The following is a 13,797-nucleotide window of genomic DNA, read 5'->3' as shown; positions in this document are numbered from 1 at the left end:
TTGCTCTCGCCCAAGCACCCTTAACTTCGGAGTTTTGATGGGATCCGTACATTATTGCTGTGTATGATCGCACACGACATTGAGTGGGATGTTTATTAATATATCCCTCGAGTACGTGTGGAGCGTCGGCGATGGACAACACGCGCACTGCTCACGCCCCTCAAACCATGAAGTTAAGCGTTCTGGCTCGATGGCAGAGCTACGATGGGTGACCTCTCTGGGAAGTTTTTCGTGTCGCGAACATTTAAGTAAATTATGGCTAAAACAGTCAAAATATTGTTTTTAATGAGTTTAACCATCTCCGGATTATCTACGTAATGCCCTTACGCAGAGAACCGGCTTACAACAACAAATCGCTAAATGTTCCAAGAAAATAGAAAAAAATAAAGAAGAAATAGCAAATGTTAAGCTATTATTATGCCAGAGAGACGATAAAATGGACCAAATGGGAAGGAATCGAATTTCGAACTTCCTAAGCGATTTCCTCGAGGAAACGGAAGCTTAACAGAAGTGGAAAATCGCAAATTAGAGGGCCATAAAGAAGGAATTCGCTAAAATCTCGTCTGCTCGTTGCGGAGTAATGATTCTCGTCGTTTTGCCCCGTTTACAATCAAATTAGCTACATTTTGTCCAAATCCCGCAGTGACCGAGCTACTTGATTTAACTGTCTTATCTGGTCCCGATCGAGATTCAGATGATTTGAGTCGAAAATCTTCTGTCAACAGTAATCAATCAAAAATAAAAACACGAAAAGGGATGCCAACACCAAGACTTCCCAGGGGGTCACCCATCCTAGTACTGCTCTCGTCTAAGCACGCTTAACTTTGGAGTTCTGATGGATCCGGTGCATTATTGCTGGAATGTATAGCCGACATTGAGTGGGATGTTTATTCTTATATCATCGAGTACTGTGTGAGTGGGCGGCGATGGGCAACACGCGGCACGGCTCTAGCCCAATCAGAACCATGAAGTTAAGCGTTCTGGAGCGATGGCAGAGCTAGGATGTGGACCTCCCTGAGAAGTCATTGTGTCGCGACCGTTTACGTACATTATGGATAAAACAGTCGAAATATTGTTTTAATGAGTTAACCGTCTACGAGTAATCTACATAATACCCTTGCCGCTCAGAACAGGCTCACGACAACAAAAATCGCCAATGTTCCCAGAAAATATAAAAAAAATAAAAGAAAAAAATAGGGAATGTAAAGCTATTATTATGCTTGGGATACCATAAAATGGAACCGGAATCGAATTTCGGACTTCCTAAGCGGATTTCTCCGAGAAATGGAAGCTTAAATGAAGCGGAAAATCGCAATTAGAGGTCTTAGAAAAGGAATTCGGCTAAAATCTCGCCAGCTCATTGCGGAGAATGAGTCCGTTCTTTTGCCCGTTTACAATCAATTACCTTCAATTTTGTCCAAATCCGACAGTGCCCGAGCTACGTTGATTTCACATGTCTTTTCTAGTCCCAAAAGATTTGATTATTTGAGCCGAAAATCGTCTGTCACATGTAATCAACAAAAGAAAACACTAAAAAGGGCAACACGAGGACTTCCCAGGGGTCACCCTCCTAGTATAGCTCTCGCCAAAGCACTCTTAACTTCGGAGTTCTGATGGGATCCGTGTATTAGTGATGGTATGATAGCACCCGGATTGAGAGGGATGTTTATTCTTATATCCCCGAGCACTGATCTCGCCCAATGAGAAATCATGAAGTTAAGTGTTTCTTGCGCGATGTCAGAGCTAGGATGGGTGACCTCCTTGGAAGTACTCGTGTCGTGACCGTTTACGTAAATTATAGAGAAAACAGTCGAAATAATTGTTTTTAATGAGTTAACCGTCTGCGGAGTAATCTGCGTCATACCCTTCCGCACAAACCGGCTCACAACAAACAAAAATCGCTAAATGTTCACAGAAAATAAAAAAAAAATTAAGAAGAAGAAAATAGCGAATGTAAAGCTATTATTATGCCTGGGATACGATAAAATGAACCGAATCGAATTTCGACTTCCTAAGCGATTTATTGAGGAAAGGAAAGCTTAATAGAAGCCGAAAATTGCAAATTAGAGGTCTTAGAGAAGGAATTCAGCTAAATCTCGCAGCCCCATCTCGTTGCGTAGGTAATGAGTTCCGTTCGTTTGCCCGTTACAATCAAATTAGGCTACAATTTTGTTCAAGATCCGGCAGTGCCCGGCTACGTTGATTTCACATGGTCTTATCTGATCTGATTGAGATTCATATGATTGAGCCGAAAATCATCTGTCAACAAGTAATCAAATATAGAAAAACACAAAAGGGGTGCAACCAGACTTCAAAGGGGTCACCCATCCTATTACTGCTCTCGCCCAAGCACGCTTAACTACGGAGTTCTGATGGGATCCGATGCATTAGTGCTGGTAGATCGCACCCGACATTGAGTGGGATGTTTATTCTTATATCCCTCGAGTACGTTGGAGCGGGCGGCGATGGACGTACCCGGGCACTTCTCTCGCCCAATCAGAACCATGAAGTTAAGCGTTCTGGCGCGATGGCAGAGCGAGGATGGATGACCTCCCTGGGAAGTCCTCGTGTCGCGACCGTTTACCGTAAGTATGGATAAAACAGTTGAAATAATTGTTTTTAAATGAGTAACCGTCTCCGAGTAATCGACGTCATACCCTTCCGCACAGAACCGGCTCACGACAACAAAAATCGTAAATGTTCCAAAAAATAGAAAAAAATAAGAAAAGAAATAGCAAATGTAAGCTATTATTATGCCTGAGATACGATAAAATGAAACCGAAATCGATTTCGGAACTTCCTAAGCAGATTCTCGAGGAAACGGAAGCTTAAACAAAGCGGAAAATCGCAATTAGAGGGTCGTAGAGAAGGAATTCGCTAAAATCTCGCCAGCTCATTGCGGAGAAATGATCTCGTTCGTTTGCACCGGTTTACAATCAAGTTAGGATACAATTTTGTCCAAATCCGCAGTGCCCGAGCTACTTGATTTCACGTCTTATCTGTCCCGATCGAGATTCAGATGAGTTGAGCCAAAAAATCATCTGTCAACAAGTAATCAAAAATAGAAAAACACGAAAAAAGGTGCAACACGAGGACTTCCTAGGGGGTCACCCCATTCTAGTACTGGTCTCGCCCAAGGACGCTTAACTTCGGAGTTCTGATGGGATCCGGTGCATTAGTGCTGGTATGATCGCACCCGACATTGAGTGCGATTTTTTATTCTTATAGCCCTTGAGCACGTGTGGAGCGGGTGCGATGGACAACACGCGGCTCTGATCTCGCCCAATCAGTACCATGAAGTTAAGCGTTCTGGCGCGATGGCAGAGCTAAGACGGGTGACCTTCCTAGGAAGTCCTCGTGTCGCGACCGTTTACGTAAATTATAGCTTAAATAGTCAAAATAATTGTTTTTAATTTGTTAACCGTCTCCGGAGTAATCTTTGTCATAACCCTTCAGCACAAAACCGGCTCACGACAACAAAAATAGCTAAATGTTCCCAGAAAATAGAAAAAAAATAAGAAGAAGAAAATAACGAATGTGAAGCTATTACTATGCCTTGGATACGATAAAATGGAACCGGAATCAAATTTCGGTCTTCTTAGCGGATTTCTCGAGGAAACGGAAGCTTAACAGAATAGCAAAATTGCAAATTAGAGGGTCTTAGCGAAGGAATTCGGCTAAAATCTCGTCATCTCAATGCGGAGTAATGATTCTCGTTGTTTGCCCGTTACAATCAAATTAGGCTACAATTTGTCAAAATCCGCAGTGCCCGAGCTACGTTGATTTCATATGTCTTATCTGGTCCCGATCGAGATTCAGATGATTTGAGCCGAAAATAGTCTGTCAACAAGTATCAAAAATAGGAAAACACGAAAAGGGGTTCAGCACGAGGAATTCCCAGGGGGTCACCCATCCTAGTACTGCTCTCGCCCAAGCACGCTTTACTTCGGAGTTCTGATGGGATCCGGTGCATTAGTGCTGGTATGATCGCACCCGATATTTTGTGTGATGTTTATTCTTATATCCTTCGAGTACGTGTGGAGCGGGCGGCGATGGACAACAGGCGGCACTGCTCTCGCCCAATTAGAACCTTGAAGTTTAGCGTTCTGGCGCGATGGCAGAGCTAGGATGGGTGACCTCCTTGGGAAGTCCTCGTGTCGGGACCGTTTACGTACATTATGTATAAAACAGTCGAAATAATTGTTTTTAATGAGTTAACCGTCTCCGGAGTAATCTACGTAATACCCTTCCGCTCAGAACCGGCTCACGACAACAAAAATTGCTAAATGTTCCCAGAAAATAGAAAAAAAATAAGAAGAAGAAAATAGCGAATGTAAAGCTATTATTATGCCTGTGATATGATAAAATGGAACCGGAATCAAATTTCAGACTTCTTAAGCGGATTTCTCGAGGAAACGGAAGCTTAACAGAAGCGCAAAATCGCAAATTAGAGGGTCTTAGCGAAGGAATTCGGCTAAAATCTCGTCAGCTCAATGCGGAGTAATGAGTCTCGTTCATTTTCCCGTTTACAATCAAATTAGGCTACAATTTTTTCCAAATCTGGCAGTGCCTTTGCCACGTTGATTTCACATGTCTTATCTGGTCTCGATCGAGATTCAGATGATTTGAGCCGAAAATCGTATGTCAACAAGTAATCAAAAATAGAAAAACACGAAAAAGAGGTGCAACACGAGAACTTCCCAGGGGGTCACCCATCCTAGTACTACTCTGGCCCAAGCATGCTTTACTTCGGAGTTCTGATGGGATCCAGTGCATTAGTGCTGGTATGATCACACCCCACATTGAGTGGGATTTTTATTCTTATATGCCTCGCGTACGTGTGGAGTGGGCGGCGATGGACAACACGCGGCACTGCTCTCTCCCAATCAGAACCATGAAGTTAAGCGTTCTTGCGCGATGGCAGAACCATGAAGTTAACCGTCTCCGGATTAATCTACGTAATGTCCTTCCGCACAGAACCGGCTCACGACAACAAAAATCGCTAAATGTTCCCATAAAATAGGAAAAAAATAAGAATAAGAAAATAGCGAATGTAAAGCTTTTATTTTGCCTCGGATATGATAAAGTGGAACCGAAATCGAATTTCGAACTTACTAAGTGGATTTCTTGAGGAAACGGAAACTTAACAGAAGCGGAAAATCGCAAATTAGAGGGCCTTAGAGAAGGAATTCGGCTAAAATCTCGCCATCTCATTGCGCAGTAATGAGTCTCGTTCGTTTGCCCGTTTACAATCAAATTAGGCTACAATTTTGTCCAAATCTGGCAGTGCCTGAGCTACGTTGATTTCACATCTCTTATCTGGTCTCGATCGAGATTCAGATGATTTGAGCCGAAAATCGTCTGTCAACAAGTAATTAAAAATAGAAAAACACAAAAAGAGGTGCAACACGAGGACTTCCCAGGTGGTCACCCATCCTAGTACTGCTCTCGCCCAAGCACGCTTAACTTCGAAGTTCTGATGGGATCCGGTGCATTAGTGCTGATATGATCGCACCCGACATTGAGTGGATGTTTATTCTTATATCCCAAGAGTACGTGTGGAGAAGGCGACGATGGACAACACGCGGCTCTGCTCTCGCCCAATCAGAACCATAAAGTGAAGCGTTCTGGCGCGATGGCAGAGCGAGGATGGGTAACCTCCCTGGGAAGTACTCGTGTAACGACCGTTTAGGTTAATTAGTATAAAACAGTCAAAATAATTGTTTTTAATGAGTTAACCGTCTCCGGAGTAATCTGCGACATACCCTTTTGCACAGAACCGGCTCACGACAACAAAAATCGCTAAATGTTCCCAGAAAATAGAAAAAAAATAAGAATAAGAAAATAGCGAATGTAAAGCTATTATTATGCCTGGGATACGATAAAATGGAACCGGATCGAATTTCGGACTTCCTAAGCGGATTTCTCGAGGAAACGAATGCTTAACAGAAGCGGAAATTCGCAAATTAGAGGGTCTTAGAGAAGGAATTCGGCTAAAATCTCGCCAGCTCATTGCGGAGTAATGAGTCTCGTTCGTTAGCCCGTTCACAATCAAATTAGCCTACAATTTTGTCCAAATCCGGCAGTGCCCGAGCCACGTTGATTTCACATGTCTTATCTGGTCCCGATCGAGATTCAGATGATTTGAGCCGAAAACCGTCTGTCCAAAAGTAAAATCAAAAATAGAAAAACACGGAAAAGGGTGTAACACGAGGACTTTCAATGGGGTCACCCATCCTAGTACTGCTCTCACCCAAGCACACTTAACTTCGGAGTTTTTATGGGATCCGATGCATTAGTGCAGGTATGATCGCACATGACATCGAGTGGGATGTTTATTATTATATCCTTCGAGTACGTGTGGAGCGGACGGCGATGGACAACACGCGGCACTGTTCTCGCCCAATCAGAACCATGAAGTTAAGCGTTCTGGCGCGATGGCAGAGCTAGGATGGGTGACCTCCTTGGGCAGTCCTCGTGTTGCGACCGTTTACGTAAATTATGGCTAAATAGTCGAAATAATTATTTTTAATGAGTTAACCGTCTCCGGAGTAATCTACGTTATACCCTTCCGCAGAGAACTGGCTCACGACAACAAAATTTCTAAATGTTCCCAGAAAATAGAAAAAAAAATAACAAGAAGAAAATAACGAATGTAATCTCGAGAAAACAGAAGCTTAACAGAAGCGGAAAATCGCAAATTAGAGGGTCTTAGAGAAAGAATTCGGCTAAAATCTCGCCAGCTCATTGCAGAGTGATGAGTCTCGTTCGTTTGCCCGTTTATAATAAAATAAGGCTACGATTTTGTCCAAATCCGGCATACCCGAGCTACGCAGATTTCACATGTCTTATCTTGTCCCGATCGAGATTCAGATGATTTGAGCCGAAAATCGTCTGTCAACAAGTAATCAAAAATAGAAAAACACGAAAAGGGGTGCAACACGAGGACTTTTCAGGGGGTCACCCATCCTAGTACTGCTCTCTCCCAACCACGCTTAACTTCGGAGTTATGATGGGATCCGGTGCATTAGTGCTGGTATGATCGCTCCCGACATTGAGTGGGATGTTTATTCTTATATCCCTCGAGTACGTGTGGAGCGGGCGGCGATGGACAACACGCGGCACTGCTCTCGCCCAGTAAGAGCCATGAAGTTAAGCGTTCTTGCGCGATGGCAGAGAGCTAGGATGGGTGTCCTCCTTGGGAAGTCCTCGTGTCGCGACCGTTAACGTAAATTATGGATAAAACAGTTGAAATAATTGTTTATAATGAGTTAAACGTCTCCGGAGTAATCTACATAATACCCTTCCGCACAGAACCGGTTCACGACAACAAAAATCGCTAAATGTTCGCAGAAAATAGAAAAAAAATAAGAAGAAGAAAACAGTGAATGTAAAGCTATTATTATGCCTTGGATACGATAAAATGGAACCGAAATCGAATTTCGAACTTACTAAGCGGATTTCTCGAGGAAATGGAAGTTTAACAGAAGCGGAAAATCGCAAATTAGAGAGTCTTAGAGAAGGAATTCGGCTAAAATCTCGTCAGCTCATTGCGGATTAATTAGTCTCGTTCGTTTGCCCGTTTACAATAAAATTAGGCTACGATTTTGTCCAAATCCGGCAGTGCCCGAGCTACGTTGATTTCACATGTCTTATCTGATCCAGATCGAGATTCAGATGATTTGAGCCGAAAATCGTCTGTCAACAAGTAATCAAAAATAGAAAAACACGAAAAGGGGTGCAACACGAGGACTTCCCAGGGGGTCACCCATTCTAGTACTGCTCTCGCCCAAGCACGCTTAACTTCGAAGTTCTGATGGGATCCGGGGCATTAGTGCTGGTATAATGACACCCAACTGAGTGGGATGTTTATTCTTATATCCCTCGAGTACGTGTGGAGCGGACGGCGATGGACAACACGCGGCAAGACTCTCGCCCAATCAGAACCATGAAGTTAGCGTTCTGGAGCGATGGCAGAGCTAGAATGGGTGACCTCCCTGGGAAGTCCTCGTGTCGCGACCGTTTACGTAAATTATGGCTAAAACAGTCGAAATAATTGTTTTTAATGAGTTAACCGTCTCCGGAGTAATCTGCGTCATACCCTTCAGTACAGAACCGGTTCACGACAACAAAAATCGCTAAATGTTCCCAGAAAATAGAAAAAAAAATAAGAAGAAGAAAATAGCGAATGTAAAGCTATTATTATGCCTGAGATACGATTAAATGGAACAGGAATCGAATTTCGAACTTTTTAAGCGGATTTCTCGAGGAAACGAAAGCTTAACAGAAGCGGAAAATCGCAAATAAGAGGGTCTTAGAGAAGGAATTCGGCTAAAATCTTGCCAGCTCATTGCGGAGTAATGAGTCTCGTTCGTTTGCCCGTTTACAATCAAATTAGCCTACAATTTTGTCCAAATCCGGCAGTGCCCGAGCTACGTTGATTTCACATGTCTTATCTGGTCACGATCGAGATTCAGATGATTTGAGCTGAAAATCGTCTGTCAACAAGTAATCAAAAATAGAAAAACACGAAAAGGGGTGCAACACGAGGACTTCCCAGGGGGTCACCCATCCTAGCACTGCTCTCGCCCAAGCACGCTTTACTTCGGAGTTCTGATGGGATCCGGTGCATTAGTGCTGGTATGATCGCACCCGACATTTAGTGGGAAGTTCATTCTTATATCCCTCGAGTACGTGTGGAGCAGGCGGCGATGGACAACACGCGGCACTGCTCTCGCCCAATCAGAACCATGAAGTTAAGAGTTCTGGCGCGATGGCAGAGCTCGGATGGGTGACCTCCCCGGGAAGTCCTCGTGTCGAGACGATTTACGTAAATTATGGCTAAAACAGTCGAAATAATTGTTTTTATTGAGTTAACCATCTCCGGAGTAATCTGCGTTATACCCTTCCGCACAGAACCTGCTCACGATAACAAAAATCACTAAATGTTTCCAGAAAATAGAAAAAAAATAAGAATAAGAAAATAGCGAATGTAAAGCTATTATTATACCTGGGATACGATAAAATGAAACCGAAAACAAATTTAGGACTTCCTAAGCGGATTTCTCGAAGAATCGGAAGCTCAACAGAAGCGGAAAATTGCAAATTAGAGGGTCTTAGAGAAAGAATTCGGCTAAAATCTTGCCAGCACATTGCAAAGTAATGAGTATCGTTCGTTTACCCTTTTACAATCAAATTAGCCTATAATTTTCTCCAAATCCGGCAGTGCCCGAGTTACGTTGATTTCACACGTCTTATCTAGTCCCGATCGAGATTCAGATGATTTGAGCCGAAAATCATATGTCAACAATTAATAAAAAATAGAAAAACACGAAAAGGGGTGCAACACGAGGACTTTCCCGGGGGTCACCCATCCTAGTACTGCTCTCGCCCAAGCACGCTTAACTTCCGAGTTCTGATGGGATCTGGAGCATTAGTGCTGGTATGATTGCACCCGACATTGAGTGGGATGTTTATTCCTATATCCCTCGAGTACGTGTGGAGCAAGCGGCGATGGACAACACGCGGCACGATGGCAGAGCTAGGATGGGTGACCTCCTTGGGAAGACCTCGTGTCGCGACCGTTTACGTAAATTATGGTTAAAACAGTCGAAATAATTGTTTTTAATGAGTTAACCGTCTCCGGAGTAATATGTGTCATACCCTTCCGCACATAACCGGCTCACGACAACAAAAATCGCTAAATGTTCGCAGAAAATAGGAAAAAACTAAGAAGAAGGAAATAGCGAATGTAAAGCTATTATTATAAACCTAGGATACGATAAAATGGAACCGGAATCGAATTTCAAACTTCCTAAGCGGATTTCTCGAGGAAACGAAAGCTTAACTGAAGTAGTGAATCGCAAATTAGAGGGTCTTAGAGAAGGAATTCGGCTAAAATCTCGTCAGCTCATTGCGTACTAATGAGTCTCGTTCGTTTGCCCGTTTACAATCAAACTAGCCTAAAATTTTGTCCAAATCCGGCAGTGCCCGAGCTACGTTGATTTTACAAGTCTTATCTGGTCCCGATCGAGATTCAGATGATTTGATCCGAAAATCGTCTGTCAACAAGTAATCAAAAATAGAAAAACACGAAAAGGGATGCAACACGAGGACTTCCCAGGGGGTCAACCATCCTAGTACTGCTCTCGCCCAAGCATGCTTAACTACGGAGTTTTGATAGGATCCGATGCATTAGTGTTGGTATGATCGCACCCGACATTGACTGGGATGTTTATACTTATATCCCTCGAGTACGTGTGGTGCGGGCGGCGATGGACAACACACGGCACTGCTCTCGCCCATTCAGAACCATGAAGTTAAGTGTTCCTTTGCGATGGCAGAGCTTGGATGGGTGACCTCCCTGGGATGTCCTCGTGTCGCGACCGTTTACGTAAATTATAGCTAAAACAGTCGAAATAATTGTTTTTAATGAGTTAACCGTCTCCGGAGTAATCTGCGTCATACCCTTCCGCACATAAGCGGCTCACTACAACAAAAATCGCTAAATGTTCCCAGAAAATAGAAAAATAATAAGAAGAAGGAAATAGTGAATGTAAAGCTATTTTTATGCCTGGGATACGTTAAAATAGAACCGGAATCGAATTTTGAACTTCCTAAGCGGATTTCTCGAGGAAAGGGAACCTTAACAGAAGCGGTAAATCGCAAATTAGAGGGTCTAAGAGAAGAAATTTAGCTAAAATCTCGCGAGCACTTTGCGGAGTAATGAGTCTCGTCCGTTTGCCCGTTTACAATAAAATTAGCCTACTATTTTGTCCAAATCCGGCAGTACCCGAGCTACGATGATTTCACATGTCTTATTTGGTCCCGATCGAGATTCAGATGATTTGAGCCGAAAATCGTCCGTCAACAAGTAATCGAAAATAGAAAAACACGAAAGGTGTACAACACGAGGACTTCACAGTGGGTCACCCATCCTAGTACTGCTCTCTCCCAAGCACGCTTAACTTCAGAGTTATGATGGGATCCGGTGCATTAGTGCTGGTATGATCGCACCAGACATTGAGTGGGATGTTTATTCTTATATCCCTTAAGTACGTGTGGAGCGGGCGGCGTTGGACAACACGCGGCACTGCTCTCGCCCAATCATAACCATGAAGTTAAGCGTTTTCCGCCCGATGGCAGAGCTAGGATGGGTGACCTCCTTGGGAAGACCTCGTGTCACGACCGTTTACGTAAATTATGGATAAAACAGTCGAAATAATTGTTTTTAATGAGTTAACCGTCTCCGGAGTAATATGTGTCATACCCTTCCGCACATAACCGGCTCACGACAACAAAAATCGCTAAATGTTCGCAGAAAATAGGAAAAAAATAAGAAGAAGGAAATAGCGAATGTAAAGCTATTATTATAAACCTAGGATACGATAAAATGGAACCGGAATCGAATTTCAAACTTCCTAAGCGGATTTCTCGAGGAAACCAAAGCTTAACTGAAGTAGTGAATCGCAAATTAGAGGGTCTTAGAGAAGGAATTCGGCTAAAATCTCGTCAGCTCATTTCGTACTAATGAGTCTCGTTCGTTTGCCCGTTTACAATCAAACTAGCCTAAAATTTTGTCCAAATCCGGCAGTGCCCGAGCTACGTTGATTTTACAAGTCTTATCTGGTCCCGATCGAGATTCAGATGATTTGATCCGAAAATCGTCTGTCAACAAGTAATCAAAAATAGAAAAACACGAAAAGGGATGCAACACGAGGACTTCCCAGGGGGTCAACCATCCTAGTACTGCTCTCGCCCAAGCATGCTTAACTACGGAGTTCTGATGGGATCCGATGCATTAGTGTTGGTATGATCGCACCCGACATTGAGTGGGATGTTTATACTTATATCCCTCGAGTACGTGTGGTGCGGGCGGCGATGGACAACACACGGCACTGCTCTCGCCCATTCAGAACCATGAAGTTAAGTGTTCCTTTGCGATGGCAGAGCTAGGATGGGTGACCTCCCTGGGATGTCCTCGTGTCGCGACCGTTTACGTAAATTATAGCTAAAACAGTCGAAATAATTGTTTTTAATGAGTTAACCGTCTCCGGAGTAATATGCGTCATACCCTTCCGCACAGAACCGGCTCACTACAACAAAAATCGCTAAATGTTCCCAGAAAATAGAAAAATAATAAGAAGAAGGAAATAGTGAATGTAAAGCTATTTTTATGCCTGGGATACGTTAAAATAGAACCGGAATCGAATTTCGAACTTCCTAAGCGGATTTCTCGAGGAAAGGGAACCTTAACAGAAGCGGTAAATCGCAAATTAGAGGGTCTTAGAGAAGAAATTTAGCTAAAATCTCGCGAGCACTTTGCGGAGTAATGAGTCTCGTCCGTTTGCCCGTTTACAATAAAATTAGCCTACTATTTTGTCCAAATTTGGCAGTACCCGAGCTACGATGATTTCACATGTCTTATTTGGTCCCGATCGAGATTCAGATGATTTGAGCCGAAAATCGTCCGTCAACAAGTAATCGAAAATAGAAAAACACGAAAAGGTGTACAACACGAGGACTTCACAGTGGGTCACCCATCCTAGTACTGCTCTCTCCCAAGCACGCTTAACTTCAGAGTTATGATGGGATCCGGTGCATTAGTGCTGGTATGATCGCACCAGACATTGAGTGGGATGTTTATTCTTATATCCCTTAAGTACGTGTGGGGCGGGCGGCGATGGACAACACGTGGCACTGCTCTCGTCCAATCATAACCATGAAGTTAAGCGTTCTCGCCCGATGGCAGAGCTAGGATGGGTGACCTCCTTGGGAAGACCTCGTGTCGCGACCCTTTACGTAAATTATGGATAAAACAGTCGAAATAATTGTTTTTAATGAGTTAACCGTCTCCGGAGTAATAAGTGTCATACCCTTCCGCACATAACCGGCTCAAGACAACAAAAATCGCTAAATGTTCGCAGAAAATAGGAAAAAAATAAGAAGAAGGAAATAGCGAATGTAAAGCTATTATTATAAACCTAGGATACGATAAAATGGAACCGGAATCGAATTTCAAACTTCCTAAGCGGATTTCTCGAGGAAACGAAAGCTTAACTGAAGCAGTGAATCGCAAATTAAAGGGTCTTAGAGAAGGAATTCGGCTAAAATCTCGTCAGCTCATTGCGTACTAATGAGTCTCGTTCGTTTGCCCGTTTACAATCAAATTAGCCTAAAATTTTGTCCAAATCCGGCAGTGCCCGAGCTACGTTGATTTTACAAGTCTTATCTTGTCCCGATCGAGATTCAGATGATTTGATCCGAAAATCGTCTGTCAACAAGTAATCAAAAATAGAAAAACACGAAAAGGGATGCAACACGAGGACTTCCCAGGGGGTCAACCATCCTAGTACTGCTCTCGCCCAAGCATGCTTAACTACGGAGTTCTGATGGGATCCGATGCATTAGTGTTGGTATGATCGCACCCGACATTGAGTGGGATGTTTATACTTATATCCCTCGAGTACGTGTGGTGCGGGCGGCGATGGACAACACACGGCACTGTTCTCGCCCATTCAGAACCATGAAGTTAAGTGTTCTGTCGCGATGGCAGAGCTAGGATGGGTGACCTCCCTGGGATGTCCTCGTGTCGCGACCGTTTACGTAAATTATAGCTAAAACAGTCGAAATAATTGTTTTTAATGAGTTAACCGTCTCCGGAGTAATCTGCGTCATACCCTTCCGCACAGAACCGGCTCACTACAACAAAAATCGCTAAATGTTCCCAGAAAATAGAAAAATAATAAGAAGAAGGAAATAGTGAATGTAAAGCTATTTTTATGCCTGGGATACGTT

At 43.4% G+C, this 13,797-nt stretch overlaps 11 non-coding genes and 6 pseudogenes across 11 annotated transcripts; all 17 read right to left on the bottom strand.

Moving 5' to 3' along the window:
• Positions 1-754: 754 nt before the first annotated feature.
• LOC142512859 (5S ribosomal RNA) lies at positions 755-876 on the bottom strand (annotated as a pseudogene).
• Positions 877-1,534: 658 nt separating this feature from the next.
• On the bottom strand, positions 1,535-1,650 carry LOC142512697 (5S ribosomal RNA; annotated as a pseudogene).
• Positions 1,651-2,295: 645 nt separating this feature from the next.
• On the bottom strand, positions 2,296-2,409 carry LOC142512571 (5S ribosomal RNA; annotated as a pseudogene).
• A 669-nt stretch (positions 2,410-3,078) lies between these two features.
• Positions 3,079-3,198, bottom strand: LOC142507589 (5S ribosomal RNA). The gene has a single exon (XR_012805843.1). It is a non-coding gene; the product is annotated as a 5S ribosomal RNA (ribosomal RNA).
• Positions 3,199-3,876: 678 nt separating this feature from the next.
• On the bottom strand, positions 3,877-3,995 carry LOC142515006 (5S ribosomal RNA). The gene has a single exon (XR_012810874.1). It is a non-coding gene; the product is annotated as a 5S ribosomal RNA (ribosomal RNA).
• Positions 3,996-4,679: 684 nt separating this feature from the next.
• LOC142516082 (5S ribosomal RNA) lies at positions 4,680-4,798 on the bottom strand. Its single transcript, XR_012811896.1, has one exon. It is a non-coding gene; the product is annotated as a 5S ribosomal RNA (ribosomal RNA).
• A 600-nt stretch (positions 4,799-5,398) lies between these two features.
• Positions 5,399-5,517, bottom strand: LOC142513515 (5S ribosomal RNA). The gene has a single exon (XR_012809458.1). It is a non-coding gene; the product is annotated as a 5S ribosomal RNA (ribosomal RNA).
• Positions 5,518-6,199: 682 nt separating this feature from the next.
• On the bottom strand, positions 6,200-6,318 carry LOC142511865 (5S ribosomal RNA; annotated as a pseudogene).
• A 613-nt stretch (positions 6,319-6,931) lies between these two features.
• Positions 6,932-7,050, bottom strand: LOC142510317 (5S ribosomal RNA). The gene has a single exon (XR_012808437.1). It is a non-coding gene; the product is annotated as a 5S ribosomal RNA (ribosomal RNA).
• A 685-nt stretch (positions 7,051-7,735) lies between these two features.
• Positions 7,736-7,854, bottom strand: LOC142516989 (5S ribosomal RNA). The gene has a single exon (XR_012812754.1). It is a non-coding gene; the product is annotated as a 5S ribosomal RNA (ribosomal RNA).
• A 681-nt stretch (positions 7,855-8,535) lies between these two features.
• LOC142513277 (5S ribosomal RNA) lies at positions 8,536-8,654 on the bottom strand. Its single transcript, XR_012809232.1, has one exon. It is a non-coding gene; the product is annotated as a 5S ribosomal RNA (ribosomal RNA).
• Positions 8,655-9,337: 683 nt separating this feature from the next.
• Positions 9,338-9,456, bottom strand: LOC142515750 (5S ribosomal RNA). The gene has a single exon (XR_012811578.1). It is a non-coding gene; the product is annotated as a 5S ribosomal RNA (ribosomal RNA).
• A 642-nt stretch (positions 9,457-10,098) lies between these two features.
• LOC142510510 (5S ribosomal RNA) lies at positions 10,099-10,217 on the bottom strand. The gene has a single exon (XR_012808617.1). It is a non-coding gene; the product is annotated as a 5S ribosomal RNA (ribosomal RNA).
• Positions 10,218-10,899: 682 nt separating this feature from the next.
• LOC142511090 (5S ribosomal RNA) lies at positions 10,900-11,018 on the bottom strand (annotated as a pseudogene).
• A 686-nt stretch (positions 11,019-11,704) lies between these two features.
• On the bottom strand, positions 11,705-11,823 carry LOC142506685 (5S ribosomal RNA). The gene has a single exon (XR_012804968.1). It is a non-coding gene; the product is annotated as a 5S ribosomal RNA (ribosomal RNA).
• Positions 11,824-12,506: 683 nt separating this feature from the next.
• LOC142511089 (5S ribosomal RNA) lies at positions 12,507-12,625 on the bottom strand (annotated as a pseudogene).
• Positions 12,626-13,310: 685 nt separating this feature from the next.
• On the bottom strand, positions 13,311-13,429 carry LOC142506684 (5S ribosomal RNA). The gene has a single exon (XR_012804967.1). It is a non-coding gene; the product is annotated as a 5S ribosomal RNA (ribosomal RNA).
• Between the last annotated feature and the right edge of the window lie 368 nt (positions 13,430-13,797).

Source organism: Primulina tabacum, chromosome 10 (assembly GCF_025594145.1).
Source record: "Primulina tabacum isolate GXHZ01 chromosome 10, ASM2559414v2, whole genome shotgun sequence".
Classification (NCBI taxonomy): Eukaryota; Viridiplantae; Streptophyta; class Magnoliopsida; order Lamiales; family Gesneriaceae; genus Primulina; species Primulina tabacum.
Note: the sequence above shows the minus strand (reverse complement) of the source record. Positions and strands in the feature narration are given on the sequence as shown.